Consider the following 22489-nt stretch of genomic DNA (forward strand, 5'->3'; position numbering starts at 1 on the left):
AGGTTCTGTTCCTAGCTATGGACTGAAACGTGATGTAAGAACTAGGTAATTGCACTCGTTCCCCCCAAACATGAACTCTTCCATCACGATAAGAAACTTACATCTTCCTTGCACAGGAAGGCACATAAAGTGCCTTGCAGACACACTTTATGCCTGTCTTCCCACCCAACAAGTTCAAGCTTTGCCCTACAAGTGGCAGAACTGTCAGCACAAGTTTTTCTAAGCTACTGTCATGTGTCCTCAAGCTCAGGATTTTAATCCTGACAATCAAATGCGGGCAGAATTATCAGCCTTGCATAAATTAATAATAATGTGTCTGTCCTGAAATCAGATTTTGTAACTATTTATAGCAGTTCCCGTGCTTGCTCCATTTGAAGAGCTAAAGTGATGCATTCCAGCATAAGCAGGGCATATAGCTTATACTACATAATTTAGCAGGCTTCCCAAAGTCTTTTAATTGTGAAAGAAATTATCAACTCAGAAGAGTGTCTAAGAAAGGTACAGAACAGGAAGTTGGGGTGACAGATGTTGCAGAACTTTGTAAAATAAAAGTCTAGAGAAGAGAGAGCTGACAAAAGGCTTATATATAATTTTACAAAATAAAAGAAAAATTCCATGAAAACTTGGCAATGAGTTTATATAAACAGGATTTTATATATATACATGGATGTAATCAAAAACCCAAACAAAACCCCTAACAATTGATTAAAATATTTATCCATATGTTTGTAGCTTATTATTTATATGAGCTACAAGAAAAGATAATTCTTCAAACAAAAGGGGCTGACTGGTTCTTTAGTGCTTGTAAATCAAACTGAAAAATTGTCTTTCATGCAAGAAAGTGCACGGGTTTTATCTTTAATGTGAAAGAGTTTAGGTGCAATCCCATCTAGTTGCACAAACACACCACAAACAAAACAGGAAGGCTCTAAATATATTCAGAAGTTTGAAAACAAAGCTGTGAACTGAAACTTAAATTGCAGTTCTTGTCTAAACACGTTTACTTCATTGGTGCCAATTACTTAAAATAGGTACATGACATTTCTTTCTAATTTTAAAACGCTGTACTTTTCCTGTTAGGCTAGTCAGACAGCATCACCTTCTTACAAGACAGTAGCATGCGCTACTGGTCACCTAACAGAAATTTAGGCAAATTCATGAGACAAATTTCTAACTATTGCTCCAGTCTACACTGAAAGGCTTTATCAATGAGAAATAAAACACTCTGCAGCTACTTCTGTACAGAAGCGTGACATTAATTTGCTGCACTGCTGCTTTGAGACACCAGTCCTAATTCATCATTAGCTCTTAGTCAAAAACTTTATCTAGCAAGTTAAAAAACTTCACAAAGAAACTTAAGCTCTCTCAAGGCAGTATGCTGCTTAAAAAAAGGCTTAAAACTTTGCCTTTTCTGAAGATGAACACTCTGTATAAATTCCAAATTTATCTGCACACAAGCAGGAACTAGGGACAATTTATCTCAGTACATATTGTAATGATTAATGAAATGCAACTTTCGTTCTAATAGAGAGTCAACAAGCTTTTCTTGTATGTGTTAACAAGAATTGGAACAATTGGAATGTACAGGCCTAGAATCAAGTAAACATTTCCATAAGTTAACTTTCCACACTGCAATCAACTTTTTTGCTGAGGTGTTTTCTACATATAAATACACACTATATATATAAATTATCACTTTTCTATTTGCTACCAGAGAATCTGAAACAGAACATCTCCCTGCCCAAAAAGTAAAAAAAGCAAGCTTTTGATTTTTGTTTCAGAAATTATGTATTTTTAATACCACCTTAAAAAGAAGGCGATTTTAAAGAATCCCATGGAACATAACTGATTAAACAGTATCATTTATACCAAGAAAAAGATTTTGTACAGATGTATACACACCCCCACACTTCCCGCCTCCCCATTAAAAGCAGGGGTGAGGAAATAACAAGCCACACTGAAAGAATTTCCAGGAAGCTTTTATTTTATGTTACTGTTATGCAGCAGTGACTTCAGAAGAGTTCCTCCCACCCCGAGCGGTTCTGGATATACAGCAATCCCCTTCTTCAGACCATTTACTTTCATTTTCTTTACTCCTGAATATGGCAGATGTGCTTACCGTAACATTCATTTGTAAAGGATATAGTTTTCAAGAACACTAGATGCAAACCCTGAAGCTTCAATTCTTTTGCCCAGAAGTTTCTAGCATTGCGACTTCTCCCTCGCGATCCAGTACCCTTTGAATAAACTCCACTTTGGTTTTTATTTCTCTTCCAGCAGGCAAGAGGAAACCAGGGAATATCAACAGTCTGATCTTTGAGAAGAGGGTGCTAAAGCCAGAGATAAAGCAACTGAACTACCTAGTCTTTGGGCAATTGATTGTGTTGATTCAATTGATTGAATTGATTCAATCGATTGAATCACAGGTAGTACAAAAAGGAAATTCAGAATTCTTAGACTTCTCTTTCCACTATAACTAGTTGTTCTAAAGAAAGCTGCTGCTAAAACACACAACTTGTCTGTATCACCAGCATAAAATGCCGGTGGAAAAAAAAGAACCCACAAAAGTTTCAAATATATGCCAGTGTGCTTCAAAACCTACCTTGATTCTTTGAGCTTTTGAACTCTACATAACCTCAAGGTCAGCCAGAGAACAGTAAAGCATGTTTCTCTTAATGTATGTTAGAAGAACTACTAAAGGGAAGCATATGTGTTTTCCACTTATCTGCCTACAGCAGAGGAATAGGAATAGACACTCAAGAGAAATTGCTGTTATCAATTTTTTCAGCTGTTTTCTAAGGATGCCCTCTTTGGACAGTATGCGTATTTAAACTAACCATAGATTTCTACAATTGCCTAAAAGCTGAAACAACCCCCACCAACTGTAAAAATACTGCTAGAGAGACCATTTCTAATTCAATAAACCTCAATCCTAATTCAGTAAGAACAGCAGCTCAGCCTCAGACATTAATATCTCATTAAATGTTCGTCAGCATAGTCCTTCAAAAGAAGTAAAAAAAGAAAGTCCAAAATAACACTAAAGACTTCTTATTGATGACAAACTACTGGAAATAAAGTGGCTTTACAATTTACAATTCAAACTGAGGCAAAAAAAGCATTGTAACAAAAATTACTTTGAAGATTGACATGAGTACATCTGTGTTACAAGGGATTTAGAACCAAATTTGTCAGCCTTTTCATGTAAAAAACCAAAAAATTTAATGGCAGCTATATGTGAAAGCAGCTATCAGCATAAAGCCAGAAGAACTTACAGTAGCCAGAAGCAGGAACTGTGAACACATACACACCCACACACCATTCGAATTATAATCTAACAAAATACAAGAAGGTCATCTTACAAGCAAAATTACTGACCAGATGTCTAAATTCCAGGTTATTCATTCTCATCCAAAATAAAGCACACCCTCAAACATGCTGCCCCCCTGCTTCTGCTCACATATGTACCCACAACTCTGCTTTGCTTCCTATGAATTCCAAACTCCACTGTTTTCACTGAAGAGAAAAAGTTTTCACCTAACTTCCACTACCTTCAAAGATACATATCCTGACTTTAATGCAAACTGCACCAAACCAAGGTAGTTCGGAAATTCCCCTGTGTAATAAAGCAGTGTCAGACATTTTCATGAGCTCCAATATTAATCACATAAAAGAAAAAAGAAAGCAAACTATGTTCTAAACCTGCAGTTAAGAACTTACAAAGCAAAATAAAAAACATTGACCCAAATTTTGACTATTTTTATTTGCTTGACACCCTAAATAATAGCAAAAAGTGACTAAGAAAATATGAAGAAATGTACTGCACAGGTAAAATGCCTGAATGACTACAAGCAGCCATTTTTCCCCAAAGCTTACTGGCTCCCATCACCTTATCCCAGTTGTCTACGCAAAACTCACCTAGGATGCCTAAAACAAGTTCTAGCTTTGGCACAAAACCCCACAACCACATAATAATCATATCTGGAATGAGGCCTTACAGCACCACCTAGAACCTGGAGCACATGGGAATAAGATGTAAAGAAACTTCAACTGGCTCCACAAGGTTGGTCCCTGGTTCTCATTACGCCATGCTCCAAGGTGCGTAAATATGTGTTGAGTGCTTCCAAACCCCTTTACCTCCAGAAGCAGCGCTACTATTCAGATTTATGCAGCCACCAATAATTCCTTGCAGACCTGACCTGACTCTGCACAGACCTAGTGCTACACCAGCATACAGGATAATTTATCTATAGGTAAATCACAGATAATGCATAGGTGACCACATGCTATTAGTTTTGCTGTAGTATCAAAAGAGTCTTCCTATTCTAATTACCGGATAAGCACTAAAGTATGAACGAATCTGCTTCAAAGAACTCTCAATCTAAGACAAACAACAAAGACTGATACAATGAGAAACTGATTTGGTAAAGTAGGAATAAAGCAGCTGTTCGCATTAAGACACTCAACAATGCACAAGTGCCAGGTATTTGGAGACATGACGTTAGGCGAAAATGTAAAGACCAACTCAAGAAGTATGTCAGAAAGTGTATTTGTGAACAGGCTTCTTAATGACACAACTAATTCTATAATCCAAAGAGGGAGTAGCAGTTCACAGTTTGGCAGCATACGAGACAATATGCACTGGGCAGAGACTGGCCAGGTATCTCGTGAACCAAAACTAGCAGCAGCAGTTCAAAATGCCTGGTGAAAAGGTCAGAAAACACAGGTGCATCAAAACAGCAAATACGTTTGGAAGGGGAAGGTGATTAAGGAAGAGTCTCTGAAGAGCAGAATTTACATGGAATAAACTTGTTTGCACAAGCCAGGTGACTGCAATTACTCTCCTTGTCCTGACAACAGTTAACTTTGTCTATTCCATCCCTGCACTACACACTTGAAACTACTAAAAATACAGATCAAGTACTCGCAGAATTCAACATTGTAATTTTCCTCTGAAGTTACAGACATGATCTAAAGTATATTATGGAAAACACCTTGTAGAATGTCGAAAAGTATCCCTTTTTAGCTATTTCAAATCAAAGAGAGGGGGAAGACAAGACTAGTTATATGTCCTCCCTGCCACATTTGCTTCCAGAACTGTCACAAGTAGGTAATAAGGTGATGTCTCAAGTATGCAGGTTTCAAGACTTATTTTTTAATACACAAAAAGCCACAACTTCAACATTCACCTCAAAACCCTTATGATACTTGCTCCAAATTATACGGCACTAACATGATGGGAAAAACCTCACCAAGAACTTCAGATTGTTTTAACAGGACATACAGCATTTTCCAAAACAGGAATGAAATGCCGCCCCCCCCACTGTTCCCTAACCACAACGGAAAATCCTTCCTAAGATTTCTCTTCCTAGTTCGTAAGGCTTGAAAAGTTTTACTAATCTGCAAGTTTGAGAAGCTGCTTAATCATACATTTGACATTCGTAATGTGGGGTTCTAGTTAGTGAGGCAAAATGCTACTGTAATTAATTGAGGGAAATAGCAAAAAAAAAATAACAAAACCATTGCAAACTTAAACACAGAAAGACAACACTTAGAGTGAAGTTGTTATAGAACCTCTCGACTGCACAAACAGAAATAAATGATCTTCAGAACAGCTTCAGATGGATGTTAACTTCACCGGGAGAAGGAGCTGTCAATCTGCTAAGATAAAACTTAAACTTTGACTGTGACAGAGCAGCAATAAAAGGAAAGTATTTATGCGCTGCACAGTTGCTGAGCACTTGAAAAAGTCTTAGATTATCTATTGATAAAAGTTATTTTGAAAGCACTATAAAGTAGTTATATTTCACAATTATACCTTATTCTTAAATTTAAGAAAAGTTGCAAACTGAGACAAGGAGGCACAAAAGCACAAAATGTAATCAGTTCTAAGGAATGTTAAGCATGATGGCTTTGCAATGGAAAATAATTGCGGTGCTTGAAGGTAGCTGACATAGTTTTAGGTCCTTAGGACTCTAGTACAAAAAGTGTAAGAAAAGCAGAACAGAGAAACAGGACCTGGGGATGGGGAGTATCTGGGACTAGCAGACGTCCAGGGTGGGCACAGTTAAACTAACTGATAAACAGAAGGACAGGATAACTGTGCTATATTTCTGGTGTTAATGAACCCATTAAGCTGGTGTAAACATCTACTGGGGAGGGAATAGCAGGTGTCCAGGATGGGTACAGTTAAACTAACTGGTAAGTAGAAGGGCAGGATTTATTGCTATGTCTGTAATGTTAATTAAGCTGGTGCTTCAAAGACTGACAGAAGTTATGAAGATTGGTGGGAGAAGTAAATGACCCTCAAAGACCACCAGCACATTTCTGTACGCATGCGGGAAACTTTCTGGAAAATGATGTGACTCACGTGTAGCCTCATGAGTATGTATGTATGCCCAGTGACTATATAAGGATGGCCTGAGTAGCAATAGGGAGACACACATTAGGAAGAGCTATCCCCCGTGTCTCTCAGCACCGCAATAAAGAATACCTGCTTGTCAACTTGAAACTTTATTGGCGAGTTTGTTCCTGGAGTTTTCTTCGAATCAATGTGGCACCCTAGATGGGACCCTCTCTGCTCAGCTGCAGGACCCGCTGAGGACAGAGCTCCCTAGGGCCCTCGGGAGTTTTTCCTGGAGGGAACCCTCGACTCATTCGGATCACTGCGGGAGCAGACAAGGATCATCTCACAGAAAGTACTCTTTACTTTTACATAGTCTATAAGATGCAGGGGGCATCTTGGTTTCGTAAATTGGTTCGGTAAGCGTATGCAAGGTTTGGAAGCCTTCCGTAAATCGAGATAGGAAATCTCGTGGGTAAAGGCTGCTTGTGTCAGCTTGGTATGCACCCACAAGAAGCAGGGGGCTTCTTGTGGTCTGGGTCCTGCAAGATGCAGTGGACATCTTGTAGAAAAGGTTTTGGATTTTACTGGTATTTGACTTATGTTGTGGCTTGTTCTAGTTATGATTTTGGTCATGTGATTTTGGTATTGGTGACAGACTGTTATAAATGTGTTATTAATTGTCTCTGTTTCAAGTGTTGTAACTGTGTGGAGTGTCTATTTTGTGGCTTGTTATAGTGATGATTTCAGTCTTGTGATTTTGGTATTGGTGACAGGTTGTCATAACTGTTAATTGTTAGTTTGATACAATTTTAGTCTCTGTCTCAAGTGTTGTTAACTGTGTGGAGTGTGTCTGTGGGATCCCGTGTGTGTGTGTGAATGTGAGATTGATAATGGGGAACCAGGAGAGTGGAGAGACCTTGAAAAAGAGTCCTTTAGGGTGCATTTTGGCACATTGGAAAGAACTGGGAGGGTTTCCTGGGGGCTCAGTAAATGAGAAAATGTTGATAAAATATTGTAACCAATGGTGGCCTTTTTATACTTTGGAAGATCCAGAAAAATGGCCTAAAAATGGAACTTTGAACTATGATACATTGTTACAATTAATGTTGTTTTGAGGTGGCAAGGAAAATGGGATGAAGTAATGCACGCAGGTAAGTTTTTCACTTTAAGAAACCACCCCAAGTGGCAGACAGAATCCACCAGATCCCTTAATTTTGGCTTTGGAAAAGGACAGGGAAAAACTGCAAGCTAAGCTGGAGAGATGTTGTTCAGATTCTGATACTGGGCAAAGATGTTTTAAGTTAAGGAAAACCAAGATGGAAAGGAGGGGAGCTCAGGCAGCTCCTGTGTTTGAGCATGGGATGAGTGCTGGGGATGCAGAAGTGGAGGGATGTCGGGCAGAGGTGGGGGAGTGGGTTCTTCTCCTATGGGAGCGGATCCAGGTGTGCTGTGGGGACTTTGGACGTTGGAAGTGAGACTGCCCTGGGGGGAATGCCATGGGGTGGCTCCGGTGGCTGAACTGGAACTGAACTGACAAGGGACCTGGAGAATCTACCCTAGCAGATCCACTGGTTAAATTAAAACTAGGGACTACAGGAAATAAAGTAGAATTTTAGTGGATACAGGAGCAACTTATTTGGCGTTAAATCAGAGGGAAAAGAATTTGTTACAGATGTGGGAGCTACTGGCCACCAAGGAAAGAAAAAAAACAAAGAAAAAACAAAGAAAAACGAAAAACCAAAAACCAAGGCAAAGAGAGGCATTCTTTCTGACACCCTTAAGTACAAATTGGGAAAACAAATAGGAATTCAGAAAATTTTTATGCATGCTAAATTTTCCAAAATCTTTATTAGGGTGAGAAGCAACATTTAAAGAAGGCAAAATGAAATTAAAAGTTAAAAATGAATCAGTTGTAGTTTTGAGTTTATCTTTAGTTCAACAGAAAAGAGAACAGAAGGGCCTCCCTGAAATAGAAGACATTCTTAATCGGGTATATCTGGGAGTATGGGTATCTGAAGTTGCAGGTAAGGTGAAAAATGCTTTGCCTGTTCAAGTAGAAATAAAAAGTGGGGGGCCCTCCCAATTAGAATAAAACAATATCCCCTTAAAATTGCAGGGAAAGGGAATTAAAAATCGTTGATAAATTTTAAAATATAAATTATTAATTGAATGTGAATTGGAATATAATACTCCTATCCTGCCAGTGAAGAAATAAAGCTGCAGATTGGTTCAAGATCTCAGAGCAATCAACAAATTTGTAGAGGATACTCATCCAGTAATAGCTAATCCGTATACCTTATTGACTAAATTGAATAATAATCAGAAATGGTTTGCCGTCCTGGATTTAAAGGACTCTTTGTTTACCATTGGCCAAAGAAAACCAGAATTTATTTGCTTTTGAATGGGAAAATCCTGACACAGTAAGGAAAACCCAATTAACTTGGACAGTATTGCCTCAAAGGTTTAAAAACAGTCCAACAAGATTTTGAAATCAGTTAGCACTGGAACTAGAATCATGGAAACCACCTACTCATACAGGGACTCTGTTACAATATGTGGATAACCTATTAATTGCCACAGAAACAAATGAAAAATGTGTCCAGTGAAGGGTGGGATTATTGAATTTTCTGGGACTGAATGGTTATTGGGTATCTTAGGCTTATAAAAAATGGAAGCAAGGACAGGCGGCCTGGGTAGAGTACAGGGATGTTGTCCGGGAACCTAGGGACCAGGTCAGGAAGGCTAAGGCCCAGTTAGAATTAAACCTAGCCAGGGATGTTAAGGAGAACAGGAAGGGATTCTACAGGTACGTAGCAAACAAAAAACAGACTAGGGACAACATAGGCCCCCTGAGGAAGTGTTCAGGAGAACTGGCTACACAGGATTTGGAGAAGGCTGAGGTTCTGAATGTCTTCTTTGCCTAGGTCTTCACTGGCAAAGGCTCTGACTGCACCACCCAGCTCTTAGAAGGTAGGTGCAGGGACTGTGAGAATGAAGACCTTGGGCCCAGTGTAGGAGAGGATCTGGTTCGAGACCATCTTAAAAATCTGAACATGCACAAGTCCGTGGGACCTGATGGAATCCATCCGCGGGTCCTGAAGGAGCTGGCGAATGAAGTTGCTAAGCCACTGGCCATCGTATGTGAAAAATCATGGCAGTCAGGTGAAGTTCCCGATGACTGGAAAAAGGGAAATATAACCCCCATTTTCAAGAAGGGGAAAATGGAAGACCCGGGGAATTACAGACCAGTCAGTCTCACCTCTGTGCCCGCCAAAATCTTGGAGCACATTCTCCTGGGCAGCATGCTAAGGCACATGAAAAACAACAAGGTGCTTGGTGACAGCCAGCATGGCTTCACTAAGGGGAAATCCTGCCTGACCAATTTGGTGGCCTTCTATGATGGGGCTACAGAACTGATGGACAGGGGTAGAGCAGTTGATGTCATTTACCTGGACTTGTGCAAAGTGTCTGACACTGTCCAACACCACATCCTTCTCTCTAAATTGGAGAGATATCAATTTGATGGATGGACCACTCGGCTGGATGGCCACACACAAAGAGTTGTGGTCAATGGCTCGATGTCCGGCTGCAGACTGGTAATGAGTGGTGTTCCTCAGGGATCGGTGTTGGGACCGGTCTTGTTTAACATCTTCATCGCTGACATGGACAGTGGGATTGAGCGCGCCCTCAGCAAGTTTGCCGATGACACCAAGCTGTGTGGTCCGGTTGATATGCTGGAGGGAAGGGATGCCATCCAGAGGGACCCTGACACGCTTGTGAGGTGGGCTGATTCCAACCTTATGAAGTTCAACCACGACATGTGCAAGGTCCTACACCTGGGTCGGAGCAATCCCAGGCACAGCTACAGACTGGGCAAAGAAGAGATTCAGAGCGGCCCTGCAGAGAAGGACTTGGGAGTGCTGGTTGATGAGAAAATGAACATGAGCCGGCAGTGCGCGCTCGCAGCTCAGAAAGCCAACCGTATCCTGAGCTGCATCAAAAGGAGTGTGACCAGCAGGTCGAAGGAGGTGATCCTGCCCCTCTACTCTGCTCTTGTGAGACCTCACCTGGAGTATTGTGTGCAGTTCTGGTGTCCTCAACATAAAAAGGACATGGAACTGCTGGAACAAGTCCAGAGGAGGGCCACGAGGATGATCAGGGGACTGGAGCACCTCCCGTATGAAGATAGGTTGAGGAAGTTGGGGCTGTTAAGCCTGGAGAAGAGAAGGCTGCGTGGGGACCTAATAGCAGCCTTCCAGTACCTGAAGGGGGCCTATAGGGATGCTGGGAAGGGTCTCTTCGTCAGGGACTGTAGTGACAGGACAAGGGATAACGGGTTCAAACTTAAACAGGGGAAGTTTAGATAAGGAGGAAATTCTTTCCTGTTAGGGTGGTGAGGCACTGGAATCAGTTGCCATGGGGGGTTGTGAGTGCTCCATCCCTGGCAGGGTTCAAGGCCAGGTTGGATGAAGCCTTGGGTGGAATGGTTTAGTGTGAGGTGCCCCTGCCTGTGGCAGGGGGGTTGGAACTAGATGATCTTGAGGTCCTTTCCTTTTTTTCCTGGAGTTCTCTCAGAATCAAAACAAATTTAGGGACTCAGAAAATACGGACTGCAAGCTCAGTGAAGGTGAAAAGACAGGGCAAACAGCTTGGGCAATATCACACTGCTGTAGCCCTTTGCTTCAGCACATGGGAAGAACATTTGCAAGTGCTCTGACATCCGTGAAAATATATCCTGAGCTTCCTGAAAACCTCATATCCAGAACTCCAAATATTATGGACTGACTGCTGATCACTAAGCCACTAGACAATAATTCACAGCACTTCTGTAATGAAGAAATGCCAAACAGAACGCTAACCTATTTGCAGCCCCATTAGGTTATTAACAAAAAGATGATACCACAGTGGACAGTGGTCTTCCTCAGGTGCTGTGCTGTCAACTGAGCCTCAACTGAGTTTTTTGGTCTTGAGGGAACAAAGCAAAACAAAAGGAACAAAAAAAAAAAAAAAAAAAGGTCAACCCCCCCAAGTGCTATAGTTTTTATACTTACTTCATTATCCTTCATAACTCTTTTCAGTATTAAATATTTTCACGTAAGATGAATGACCCAGGGGACAGTTATTTCTCCATTAAGAATTTATACTTAACCCTGTCAGTGACTAGACACTCACTGCTGTTTTAATATGAAAGGCGACTCAAATTAACACTTTTGGCTTTGACATCCTGTATTGAAGAGCTGAGTATGCATTACCTTTCACCTGAGAGTCCACAGATTTTTTATTATTACCTCTTATGCAAATGAGCGCTCCTCTAACCTCTTCCTGCCGTCATGCTGCCAATTATTCTGCACAGCCTCCCCCATGTCAAAGTAGTTCAACTTCCCCAAGTTTTCGCCATGAGTGACTGTTGTCCATAATTTCAATTTTCTGTTGCTACAGCTGAAGCAACCATAGCAGAACAGAGACAGAATATGAATATTAACAATACCACATATTTCTGTGCCTTACTTTGTCTGCAATATACTATGAGCCAATGATACTCATTTTGAGTCTGAGTGGCTACTTAATTTAGATACCCACATGCCAAGCATACACTCATCAGTAATATTTTTCCATCTCAACAATATGCTGAATTACATTCAACTGTATTGTTTGAAATTCCTGCTCTTCTCTTAAATATGTGTGGCACCTGAAATTTTTCCATTGCAGTCTTGGTAATTTCCAAACTAGCACACATTAAGTCTTAGTACTACCAAGGAACTCCAGGATAACTCACTTGATCTTTCCCTGTGCTACCAATGGCCTCTAATGCTGGCATGTATTAATACAGAATAGCAGTATTTTAGTTGGAAGGGACCTTCTAGTCTAGCTGCATGACCACAAGTTAAGCATGTTATTAAGGGCACAAACTGCCTTCCAATTATTTATGCTTCACTGATCATTCCCATAGTTCTCAGTAATTCCGTAGGTGGGACACTGACAAGCAATTCCTTGGTTTTCCAACTTGAGTAAGAATTAGATACTCTACTAGACAGGTAATTATCTTTAGTAAAGACTTTGTCTTGCCTTGTGTTAGTAAGATGCTCAGTTCTTCCAAAGACATTTCAGATGACTTTCACAAGACCAAGATATTATTTCCCTAGTCTTCCCAGGAATTTGTTTCTTGGAATTAATCAAGTATATTTATTAACTTCTTCTTTTCTTATTCAACTTCTTTAGCACTTCAACTAATTCAAACATTCTTCAAAATCTATCAGCGATTCCAGCCAAGTTAGTATGTTCCTCTTAAATACAAATCGCTTATAACCCCTCTTTCTATATGCCACTAAGAGAGAGTCAGAAGTATCAGGTATCTTCTGGCATGGAAGTGAACACTCGGTTTTTACATGTTCTGTATTTACTTGAATCCACCTGTTAAGACTCAGACTTACGAGAGTTTCTTGCTGGACAACTAGTAGAGTTTCCCAAGATAACTTAAGCAATCCCTATTTTTCAGTATATGAACATTTCTTATTATTTTTGCTTGAAAAAAATCCTGCTAAATTTACCTTTCAATTTCTACATTTCTCTGTCTATACATTTTAAATTCTTACCTAATCAGTGGGCTAAAGCTCCACCATCTTCACAAAAACAGTTCAGTCCTCCTACATCTAAAATGCCTTTTTACTACTTCGTCAATGTCTCGCTTTCTTTGCACTATGACATGCTAAAATTTATGTAAAATCCATAGTTTTAAGATATGCTTGGATAACATACACAGAGTCAAAGATTTCAGTATCTTCATTTTGAACTGGCTCTCTGTGGTCCTGCTTGAGCAGGGAGGGTTGGACCAGATGATCCTTTCCCACCTCAATCAATCTGTGATTATTTATCTACTATACTTGCTTCCATTAATTTTCTTTCAGATTTTTCTCGAAATGCGTAATAAAATTCTATCTTTCATGTATTAACACACACAGAAATTCTGTCTACCCAGTACTCACAGCACATAACTGCATCTAAGCTGCGTCCACAGTCCGCATAGATTTTAGAAAACCCATTTCTTCGGTACTTCTACCTCAAGAGTTGTTTGTCCTTAAAACAAAAACAAAAACAAAAAAAAAAAAAAACAAAAAACAAACAACCCAAAACCAGAAACTTCTGTTTTAACAAAATCCCCCGTAACACTGGCACACAGAGAACATTAAACAACTAAAACAGAGAAGTCTCCTGATCTGTGCTTGATTTCCATTAGTTCATATTGCTAAGGAAGATGGGGAGAAGTGAAAAATGGCAGAACATAAAGGCAGTACTGATAACTGCAAGTTGAAAGCCACTATTTTCACATAGATAACAATGCAGAGCAATGCAAGAGCAGTTTCCCCTTTGCTAAATCTTCATAAGGTGTAAAAGCACTGAAGCACTTTAACGTAGTTCCCTGCATCCCCCTTTTGATTTACCAGAAAACACACAAGATCTTCATGACATTTACCTGCTGGAGGAATGAAGAAATATTTTGATGGACATAACTGAATTAAATGAAGCTGCCAATTAAGACATGCATCTGATTACCACTGGGGATGGAAAGCAGACGGCAGAAAAGAGATGCAACTGTTACTCAGCAGTTACTTATCTGTGAGTAATTTTATCTACACAACCTATCAGCCCTGGGAAACGCTAGCAACACTCGGCACTGTTGCCCGTGTAACTGACTGAACACTGGCAAGAATAACCCAACATCTTCATACTCACAACTGGACAAGCAGAATACTACAGAATTTTATACTTACAAAACTGCTTTACAATTTGTGTGTAAGTGCAATGCAGAATGTCATACAGCATGAAGCAGGATGTGAGGGGAAAAGTTGCTTGTTTTTCTTTAAAATGCTATGCAAATCAATGTAAGAGGAAGAAAAAAAATGTGTAAGAATCAGAAAAAAATGCCAAAAGAAATTAAAGAATGAGAAAAAACAGATCAAGAAAAATCAGACACAACAGATATTCCTGCTTTTAAGGTCAGTAAATTTTGTTTGTTCACATTTGCTACAGTTTTTAACACATTCTGCATGTCCTTGGTCTTGGGAAAGTGCAAAAAATTCCTCATGGACTTTAGTGTGGCACATTACAAGGGTCCTGGGGAAAAAAGCTATTCCTATCTGAAACTCAGAACAAACTTTTTAAAGAAAAATTAGGGAGCTGTATCAATCAAACATTTGGGGGGTGAAAGCTTAAAACAGATTTGTTTTTCTTCTAGGTTACTATCTACAAAAAGGCAAAAGTTTTGATCTACACTTAATTCTACTATCTCTATTTTACCTAATGAAAATTTTTTTACCTGCAAGTATAACAAGTAAGACTGTGTGCTAAATCCATATTCTCATAAAGCCTACCAGAAGCTAATCCCTTTTCAAACAAAACCATTTGTTTTGCATAAATTCAAACCTAATGATTTGATGGTGTTCTGATAAGAAAATAGGTACTCAGATACATGAAATGCTTATGCAAGTTATAGTTCAAGCTGAGCATCTCAAAATTATCTAATGTGGTTCATTTATAACTGCTTTAACAAAAAACATCTGGAAGGTTTAGAATTCAGGTTACTACAGGCTTTCAAAAACTAGCTTAACTCACATATCTTTCTTAAAGATGTGAATTCAACACAAACCACAGGAACTGTTTCAATGAAAATCAGATTATCTACAGGGCAAAATACGTACATATGTATATGTAGTGCAATACATACATATATCTATATACTTAATGACCTCCACATATTCTTAATCTACCATAACTGACATATGATTGATCTTTAAATAAAAAAAAAAAAAAAAAATTACACATACGGAAAACTATTTAATCAGAATAGAACACTTAAATCTGAAGATGTAGACAAAAGAACCCATAATCCCCTAATCCCTCTATGCAATTGTACCTTTTTCATCTAGCCTTATTGACTACTGAATGTCCAACCTTCAAGGGGTTATTAATATATATAGATAGACAGATATATTGGAGTAGGTTTTTTTTTTTTTTTTAATAATCTGGAACAATCTTGGCTTCGTAACATAAGATCTAAAGCTACTTTGTCTTATTAGTACTCTTACGGTAGGTATTTGCTTATTGTCAAAATACTCTAACATCAGTCTTTCAACTTCTTCAGACTATGCAACTAACTCATCACTATAGCATGCCCAGAGCTAAAGTTTGAGCAATATGTATCATAATGGGTATAAAGACCAATACTTCAAATACTAATACTTGAAAACTATGGGTCAAAACAGACTCATTATTTTTAGCTCAAATACAGAGTCATTTCCAGCAAGCGTAGCTTTGAGTTTAATCAGTACGCACATGTGAAGACTTAAAGAACTAAACACACCAACCCAGCTTTTAAAAACTCACTTCCCCTTTGTAGAGGTGTGAACAAATCCTACACGGAACTTCAGACCAACCATGCAAACAAACAAATAATAAAATGTATATATATAACTAGTTCAACACATCACTCCAAATTCTTCCTCAAAATAACATGGGTGAAATATAAGAGCAAAGTCACAAACGCAGGTCTGACAAAGCCCTTGTTTCCATTGGGATTTACATGCTTCATGACGGAAGGAAAGATAATCAGACCTACTACCTGTAACTGAGTTTTGGCAATACCTCAATGGCACTGATGAAGCAAGAGGTAGTCTATTGTATAATTGCATGAAAAATTAAAATTGAAAACAATCACAATTACAAAATGTACATTTGTCTAAGTGACCTGATATACACAAATATGTGCTGTAAAAATCTGCCTGTTAGAAAGGCTGCAGATTTAGCATAGCCATCAGAGGACAGAGGATCTTATTGCTGCTCTGAGGTTTAGTGGAAATTGATGTATATATAGAACACCTAGCAAAAAAAGCCAAATGTGGATTACTACAGGGATACTTCTCCTACATTTCAGTTTTACATTTCCTTCTCAACTCCCAAGATGGTCGTCACAACCTCTCAAGACATATTTCTTCTACATGTCTACACCTGGCCTTAAATGGCCATACTTAGAAAAAAAGGATCTGTTAACCAATAATGAAATGTTGAAAATTTTGAAAAATCGTGGCAGTCAGGTGAAGTTCCCGACGACTGCAAAAAGCGTAATATAGCCCCCATTTTCAAGAAGGGGTAAATGGATGACCCAGGGAACCATAGACCAGTCAGTCTCACCTCCCCGCCTGACAAAATCTTGGAGTAGATTCTCCTGGAAGGCATGCTAAGGAACATGAAAAACAACAAGGTGACTGGTGACAGCCAGCATGGCTTCACTGAGAGGAAATCCTGCCTGACCAATCTGGTGGCCTTCTATGATGGGGCTACGGAACTGATGGACAGGGGTAGAGCAGTTGATGTCATCTACCTGGACTTGTGCAAAGCATTCGACACTGTCCCACACACCATTCTTGTCTCTAAATTGGAGAGACACCAATTTCATAGGACGGCATGGTGGATTAAGAACTGGCTGGATGGCCGCACATGAAGAGCTGAGGTCAATGGCTCAGTGTCCAGCTGGAAACCAGTAATGAGTGGTGTCCCTCAGGGATCTCCGTTGGGACCGATCTTGTTCAACATCTTTGTCGGTGACATGGACAGTGGGATTGAGTGCACCCTCAGCAAGTTTGCCGATGACACCAAGCTGTGTGGTTCGATTGATACACTACAGAGAAGGAATGCCATCCAGAATGACCTTGACACGCTTGTGAGGTGGGTTGATTCCAGCCTTATGAAGTTTAACCATGCCAAGTGCAAGGTCCTACACCTGGGTCAGAGCAACCCCAGGCACAGCTACAGGTTGGGCAGAGAAGAGATTCAGAACAGCCCTGAGGAGAAGGACTTGGGGGTGCTGGTCAATGAGAAAATGAACATGAGCCAGCTTCAGTGTGCGCTTGCAGCCCAGAAAGCCAACCGTATCCTGGGCTGCATCAAAAGGAGCATGACCAGCAGGTCAAAGGAGGTGATCCTGCCCCTCTACTCTGCTCTCATGATACCTCACTTGGAGTACTGTGTGCAATTCTGGTGTTCTAAACATAAAAAGGACACAGAACTGTTGGAACTAGCCCAGAGGAGGGCCACGAGGATGACCAGGGGACTGGAGCACCTCCCATATGAAGACAGGCTGAGAAAGTTGGGGCTCTTCAGCCTGGAGAAGAGAAGGCTGCATGGAGACCTCATAGCAGCCTTCCAGTATGTGAAGGGGGCCTATAACGATGCTGGGGAGGGGACTCTTCATTAGGGACTGTACTGATAGGACAAGGGGTAATGGGTTCAAACTTAAACAAGGGAAATTTAGGTTGGATATAAGGAAGAAGTTCTTTACTGTAAGGGTGGTGAGGCACTGGAATGGGTTGTCCAAGGACGTTGTGAATGCTCCATCCCTGGTGGTGGTCAAGGCCAGGCTGGACAAGGCCTTGGGTGGCACAGTTTAGTAGGAGGTGTCCCTGCCCATGGCAGGGGCATTGGAATTAGATGATTTTAAAGGTCCTTTCCAACCCGAACTATTCTATGATTCTATGAAATACAATCTTAAAAGATATTGCTAGAGATGACATCTGGTCTTTACTTGCAAGCTAAAAATTTTACATACCAGCTTGAAAAGCTCTCGACTACCATTCTAAAAGCCACAGCAGGTATACAGGGTGGGATTCAAATTAAATCTTGCTATAAAATTTCAGTATGCAAGCAATTACTATAAAGTAAATTTTACACAACTTGTTTGAGATTACACCCAAGTAGCTAAAACTGAATACGCTTCTTTGTTATGACATCATTTAAAATGCTTTTCCACTATACAACTGTGAAGTGCCTCCAACTTCATTATCAGAAGCATGACATAACTGGTGTTTGTTGTGCTTTTAAACAAAAGACTTGTGTCACTTTGAGACAAGAATCTAGGCACTGGCTTTGCAACTACACTGGAATTGTTCATTGTGTAGAATAATCAAGACAACAGCTATGTTACGCGTAGGTAAAATTCACATTAAACAAGGAAAGGATTTTCAATTAAATTTAGTGAAGGTAGGAGAGAGACTGATAATTCTTCACATACCTTACACATAATACACACAATAAGCATTTATAAAGCATGTCTGCTCTATAGTTGGATGTTGTTTCCTCTGTAGAGTTTCTATAAGAAATTTTTAAAATAGAAAATGCAATGTATTAAATGCTTTTTTTCACAGGAGATTCCCAATACAAAAAAATTTAACACTCAAGTGAACTTGGGTTTCTTTTTACTGCAACAGACAGTGAGTTTTTGTATCATTCCACATTCAAAAGCAGCATCAAGACATACAAGGAATTCAAACCATCTGCTTGCCTCTGTGTATAAAAACTTGCACTCACATAAGAACTCATGTACTGTTAAATCAGAGGGGAGAGAGGAATATCCAAAAGTAAACCAGAAAGTGCTGCTGAAAATCAGTCTAGTTCACAGTATTCAACATGCTGATGTTCTGTTAACACACTTGCCCCAAACATCTGCATTATCCAGGCCAGTGAGGAGACTGTAAAGAAACACTTGAGAGAGCAAACCTGGAGTAAAACATGTACATAAAGCTTTCAATACGCACTACTACTACTACTGCATAAGGTTTAATATATACTGCCATAACAAGAGGTATCTTCTCATGAAGAGCCAGGCAAGTCAGGCAAGTCCAACTTTTTCAGCCAACTACTTGCACCATCAGCTCAATCATGATACCAGATACAACCATAACTGCCTCAGCTCTGTGCCAATGTCCCTAACATAGAAGAAAAATATTAAGCACTACAGGGTGATGCTACAGGAAAAAAAATACCATTCTCTGGTAATGCAGAAAAAAATACTATTCAAATAACATGGACTTTCCTGTGTGCAACATCCACATAATAAATTGCAGAATCTGCATCACCAAGCAGTTTCTCACATGCATTTGTGTACTAACCATTCTGTTGGTACAAATTCCGAATTTTCAACTCTCTGAACACTTCAGAAAACTGCCAGGTGATTTACTGTCATTTTTATAGATATAACGCAAACTACACCACCACAAAATTATCATTTCCCTTTTTATTCGAGTTTCCTTCTCCCACCTAACACATTTATATTCGCACTGACACAAACTGAGTTGCATTCCAGAAGAACATAGACAATAACTCTCTGAGGCTCTCAACAAAACTGCAAGTGTTGTTAGCATTTGGTTTTAAACCTATACATGACTAAATATAATAGAACATTATGTTTCATATGTAAAAACGGTAACATGGGGTTGTAATTAGGTTTCAAATGCATTCATATCCCACATACCTGAAGAGCTATAGCATCAACTGATGTTAACTAAAGAGGCTTGATCCCTCACTTGAGATGCAACAAAGACTTCAGTAAAAGAGAAACTAATATAAATCCAAAAGTATTTTGTGAACATGCACTAGGTGACAAACAAGAAGGCAAAAGAAGTTTCACAGATTCTCATTTGCAATGACCTATATAATATAGCTCATAAATGCCTACACTGCTCAGAAAAAAAGCATCCCAAAAATCAGCTGATTTTGGGATCATCACATCACATATAAAAAAACATGCTATGCATTTTGGTGTTAAGCCATCTTGCTTCAAGCAGTAAGCCGAAAAAATATAAAACGTCCCGAGTATATTAATTTTCTCTCAAGGAATTACAGTCTGAGGTTATGAAATAGATGAGGAATGAACAATGCCAAAGCAGAAAAAAATCTTTGCACAATTACTGCCAAGGAGATTAAGCCCCAAACTGTTAGTTGTAAGCACGATCCACTCAGGGCAGCTGGCATTTTTCTCAACTTTTTGTTATCGTAGTCTGCGCAGACACGCTTGAAGAAGAATTAAAACCTAACACTTCATTGTGTGGTATCAACTACCAAAAGCGTTTGGCCTTCTCGCTCCACCCTCAGAAAGCAGTCATTATCCTTAAAGAGCACTAAAAAAAAAAAAAAAAAAGAAAAAAAAAAGCAAAAGAAACAAAAAAAGCATAACGCAAGTTTTCGCGCTCTCGGTGCATCCGAACAAAGCCCGTTTTCCCCGAATTCCGCGCACACACAACTGTCCGTGGGGCTGCACAAAAGACCCCCACTCCGCACTCGGTGCCGAAGCCTACTGTAACCCCCGACGTGTGGGTGCCCCCCCGGGCCTGCCCACACCCCCGACATTCCGCGCCCCGGTTACCTCTCGCCACCTGAACCCCGACGCCCACGGCCCGGACCGCGGCAACAACTTCGCCCCCCGAAACCCGCTGGGATGGAAGCTACTTCCGCAGTCCGCGCTCCCCTCGGCTGGCCGAGAGCACAATGCCGCCCGGCCCCCGCAGCACCGCCGGCCCCGCCGCCTCCCCTCCCGGCGCTCCCTCCCCACCTCGGCGCCGCTCCCCGGCGAGCCAGGAGGACACAAAGGCGGCGAGGCGGGGGAGGCCGCCGAGCAGGCCCCGCGCCGCCCGGTGACCTGCCACAACATGGCCCCCTCCCGCCCTACTTCTCCCCTCCCTCGGAGCGCCGCCGCGGCCAAAGACAAAAGGGGGCTGGAAAACAGGGACCCGCCCGCTCCGCCCGCCCGCCCGCGGCCTACCCCGCGCAGCCCCAGGCCCCGAGGGTACTCACGGGCTGGCCGGCGGCGCTGCTTGCTGCGATGGAGCCGGAGCGGGCGCTGGGACAGCCCTGCCCGCCCGCCCGCCCGCCGGGCCGCCGCCCCCCGCCGCCTCCTCCTCTCGCCGCCGCTCCTTCCTGCCTCCCCGCCCGCCCTTCGGCCGCGAGGGGCTCACAGCAACATGGCGGGAGGGCGAGCCCGGCGCGCGCGGAGGCACAGCGACAGCGAGAGCGCGGCAAACCCCCACCGGCCGCCGCTCGCCCCTGCCGCCGGTGCCGCGCATGCGCGCCACAGCCCGGCGGCGGCCCCCGGCCCCTTCCGCTGCGCAACGCGCATGAGCCCGCGGCAGGCTCGCTGCGCGCCCCGGTCGTCGGCCTGCCCGGGGAGGGCGTATGGCGCCGGGGTATTCTCCGCGTCTTCGTCGCTCGCCTTACGGGGCGGGGCGGCCGCGCTGAGAGGTGGCGCTTGCCCGGAGGCCTGGAGTTAGGAGACAAAGGGGAAGGCGAGGCCCGCGCTGAGGGGTACCCGGTGGCTCCCAGCGCCGCCCGCGGGGCGGGTTACCTAGTGTTGACAATGCCCACTTCGGCGCGGTTATTCGTTAGCCGCCGTGCCGGCGGTTGCTGCGCCATGATTCTGGGGAAGGAGTTAATTTCCTTCGAGAGAGGTAAATGTGGGATCTCACACAGTTTGGTGGTCGCTGTTGGTAAATACGGTACTGGACGCTAGCAAGCGCTGCTGGAGGCGGTTCTTAACAGCCCCGCTTCATATTAGCATAAATTCTAATTATCTGGCAGCCCCTGAAAAAAAAGAGGGAGCTTTGCTTGTCAGTGGCATTTTAAAACACGGATTTTCCAAGAAAAACCTTTTTACCAGTTTTTAAAAGAGTCTGTTTGGCGAGCACTCCGTTTCAACAAACAGCACGCAGATCCCGTCCGCAGATGAGACCTCCCGACGAAACCGGGTCATCAGTCCTGCGGCTGTGCACAACGCTGCTGCCGGCCGTCTCCTGTAAGCAGAAGGGAGGCAGGCTCTGCCAGTCCCAGAGGCTCATTCCGGGTATGGGAGGGAGAGAGCGGGCGGGGTAGGGTGCGGGGATAATAAATACCACCAGTACTGGTGCTGCCGCTGGCAGCAGCAGTTGTGGGGATGAGATGTGTGACTGCCAAGTGTGTTCTTAAAAATAGAGATGCCTCGAAGGAAAAAACCTCGCTGTTTTCAGTATTTATAGACACGGTTAAAATCATGAAAGTTCCCGGCTCCTGATAAAGATAGAAACATTTTCCCAATAAATGAAAATTATTTCTCCAGCTTCATACTAGCCAGCTACTCAGATGCCTGCAGTCTGCTGCTGCTTGAGTGGCTGATCCCTGTGATCCCAGTGTCCTGTCCCACTGCCACCTTTGGGCTGTCTCCAGGGAGGCTGCAGGGCTGAAAAGCTAGTTCTTTTGCTTGCTTGTGGAGAGCAGGCCTCAAAGTCACAACCTCCAAGTCAGCCCTTCCCTTCAAGCAGGCTGGCTGGGACTGAAGAAAACCCTGTTTTG

General features: G+C 41.9%; 1 protein-coding gene across 9 annotated transcripts in view; it reads right to left on the reverse strand.

Moving 5' to 3' along the window:
* The window catches only part of PUM2 (pumilio RNA binding family member 2), an 84324-nt gene that overhangs the window by 57855 nt on the left and 3980 nt on the right, over positions 1 to 22489 (reverse strand). For 3 of the 9 annotated variants that reach the window (XM_065681703.1, XM_065681701.1, XM_065681700.1), the window contains exon 1: positions 20721 to 20812. The exons of 1 other annotated variant lie outside the window; for it this stretch is intronic. The gene's annotated coding sequence lies outside the window, so the exon portion shown is untranslated. Of the gene's footprint in view, positions 1 to 20720; positions 20813 to 20962; positions 21246 to 21818; positions 21955 to 22489 lie in introns of those variants that run through there. 5 more of the 9 variants (XM_065681709.1, XM_065681708.1, XM_065681702.1 and 2 more) reach the window with 3 other exon arrangements.

Source organism: Lathamus discolor, chromosome 5 (genome assembly GCF_037157495.1).
Source record: "Lathamus discolor isolate bLatDis1 chromosome 5, bLatDis1.hap1, whole genome shotgun sequence".
Taxonomy (NCBI): domain Eukaryota; kingdom Metazoa; phylum Chordata; class Aves; order Psittaciformes; family Psittacidae; genus Lathamus; species Lathamus discolor.